Source organism: Triticum aestivum, chromosome 7A (genome assembly GCF_018294505.1).
Source record: "Triticum aestivum cultivar Chinese Spring chromosome 7A, IWGSC CS RefSeq v2.1, whole genome shotgun sequence".
Lineage (NCBI taxonomy): Eukaryota > Viridiplantae > Streptophyta > Magnoliopsida > Poales > Poaceae > Triticum > Triticum aestivum.
In genome coordinates, this window is record NC_057812.1 from 582,877,122 (window position 1) to 582,880,453 (window position 3,332).

A 3,332-nucleotide genomic window follows, 5' to 3' on the forward strand; every position below is an offset into this window, starting at 1 on the left:
TCCCCCTCCATTACTTATTTTTGATAGACCTCGAGACCGCCGCTGATACCCCTGTGATCAACTACATCGACGACGACCCCTCCTTGCCAGAGCAACTAAGCAAGCCCCCCCTTGACCAACCCGATATTGCTTATTCCTTCTCTCTACTGCTTGCATTAGAGTAGCGTAGCATGTTACTGCTTCCGATTAATCCTATTCTGCTGCATAGCATGTCATTGTTGCTACAATTGATACCTTTAGTTGCTATCCTAAATGCTTAGTATAGGATGCTAGTATTCCATCAGTGGCCCCACACTCTTATCCGTCTACTATGCTATACTATCGGGTCGTGATCACTCGGGAGTTGACCACGGGTATATACACATATATTGTACATGATACATTGTGGTGACTAAAGTCGTGTCGGATCGTAGAGTACCCGCAAGTGATTCTGATGTGGGGTCTGAAAGGACAGGTGGTTCCATCCCGGTAGTGGTGGGCCTGGGTTCCCGACGGCTCCCGACTGTTACTTTGTGGCGAAGCGACAGGGCAGGTTGTGACCACCTAGGAGACAGGTGGGTCTGGCCCTGGTTGGCGTCCGCGGTTACTTCAAAATAACACGTTTAACGAGATCTTGGTATTTGATCTGAGTCTGGCCACTGGCCTATACACACTAACCAATCACGTGGGAACAGTTATGGGCACTCGACGTCGTGGTATCAGCCGAAGCCTTCTTGATGTCAGCTACTGAGCGGTGTGCGCCGGGTTGGACCGCGTAACGCAACTTCCTTTGCAATAGAGGTTGCTACGTCTGCTCACCGGCCACGTACACAACATGCAGGTGTGCAATGGGCGATGAGCCTAGAAGCCTGCGTGCATAGGATTTAGACCGGTGTGCTAACCTCTCTATTGAGCCTAGGTAGGGTTGCAACGTGTTGATCTTCCGAGGCCGGGCATGACCCAGGAAAGTGTGTCTGCCCAGAGGGATCGAGCGTGTTGGGTAATGTGGTGCACCCCTGCAGGGAAGTTTCTCTATTCGAATAGTTGTGTCCCTCGGTAAAAGGACGACCCGGAGTTGTGCCTCGACCTTATGACAACTAGAACCGGATACCTAATAAAACACACCCTTCCAAGTGCCATATACAACCTGGTGATCGCTCTCACACAGGGCAACAAGGAGAGGATCGCCGTGTAGGATTATGCTATACAATGATACTTGGTGAACTTACCATCTACTCTCTTCTATATGCTTCAAGATGGAGGCTGCCAGAAGCATAGTCTTTGATAGGACTAGCTATCCCCCTCTTATTCTGGCATTTTGCAGTTCAGTCCACAAATACTACCCATTTCATTGATACCAATGCATATGTAGTGTAGATCCTTTCTTGCGAGTACTTTGGATGAGTACTCATGGTTGCTTTGCTCCCTTTTCCCCCCTTTCCATTCTTCTCGGTTGTTGCAACCAGATGCTAGAGCCCGGGAGCCAAATGCCACCTTTGACGACTCCTACTACACCAAGGGTGCCTACTACTACGTGTAGGCTGCCGACGACGACCAGGAGTAGTTACGAGGATCCCAGGCAGGAGGCTTGCGCCTATTTCAATCTGTATCCCAGTTTGTGCTAGCCTTCTTAAGGCAACCTTGTTTTACTTTATGTTTGTACTCAGATATTGTTGCTTCCGCTGACTCGTCTATGATCGAGCAGTTGTATTCGAGCCCTCGAGGCCCCTGGCTTTTATTATGATGCTTGTATGACTTATTTATTTTTAGAGTTGTGTTGTGATATCTTCCCGTGAGTCCTTGATCTTGATCATACACGTTTGGATGCATGATTAGTGTACGGTCAAATCGAGGGCATCACAAGTTGGTATCAGAGCCGACTGCATGTAGGAATCCCCCTTTCCAACTCCTTGGCCTAAGTTGAGTCTAGTCATTACAAAACTTTTTACTAACATGGTTGTGTGGCTTACGGGCCCATGTGGCCATTGGGTGGTATTAGGATCTTTTATACGTCGATCTGTACTCTGGGAATCTGATCACTCTTTTATTCGGGTTAAATGATTTTGCTAACTCTAACTCTAGATTCTCGTAATTACTTTCTCCTGGAGAGCCCCTCACTCCAGATGATTGCTTAGTGCACCAAAGGATTCCAAAGATACTCTCCGGTATTCTCTCGAAACTTTGTGCCCGTCGCTTTTGCAATCCCGTACCACCGATATATCCCTATGGATAAATACAAACACATGTCGTTCTTACTTTCATTCCCAGCTGCTCTTGTTATTATAAGATGCATCGAATTACTCTCCGACTTTCTAAGAATCACTTGTGATACTGCCTTGCAGTTCCTTGTCACATGAATACCCCCTACGGATAATTCCTTGCACTTACCGAGTATCCGTTCTTTCCCCATTGTTCATATGTTTCACAAGATACATGGAAATACTATCTGATCTTCTGATAATCCTATACCGCTATTGATCTGCAAATACTTGTCTACTGGCATTATGGTTGTGTTCCATATGACTAGCAATATTCATTAGTATCCTTTGTCACTATCATTTCGAGTCCCTTGATTCAATATGTTGCGAATGCTCGCAATCTTCAATCGGATCCTAGAATTCATCCTTCCGGCTTAGACGTCATTTTAAACATGAGCTGGATCTCAACCAGACAATTTGCCATCGATTGTACCCCTAAGCCTACTCAACCTATCCATCCTTTATCAGAGTGTTTGCTTCTGATCCCTTGGTGAGAAATCATAATTCCTTTACATTTGAGCTTTGAAATTAGTCAGTTGTTTCTATACTCCAATGCCCTTGCATTGTTTCTTCTTCTGATTGTGTGTCGGTGCTCACATCAGCTCCGTTAATGACCATCAGATTCTTTGTTGAATTATCATCCGACAGTGTCCTTCGTATAAAAAAACATCAAGAAGTTCTTTCCCTGATACATAATGCCTTTGGTAAATTGTATCCCTACTTTTGACAACCATGCTCTGCTTTTGAGCTTGAGTTATTCACTCCTGAAGTTTGTGATGTGTGTTCATAAGATGCCCCGATGGGTTGAACCTATGCCATCCATGATTAGTATGAACCCAAAGATTATGCAGGTTATATCTACTGGCGTCTTGCCGGATAAATTTTCAACTATACAATTGTTTCAAAGACGAGAAGTGAATGAAAGGTTATCCATTAAAGAAGTGGGAGTCGACCTTGAACTATGTGTTCATGCCCATGGACCCAATGTGGAACTTATCATGGAAGCTTCTTGCAAATTTTTTAATCATTTAGATAATTCTTTCGGTGACATTAAATTGGATCCCTTGCAGCTATGGTTCCGACCATATTGTTCTT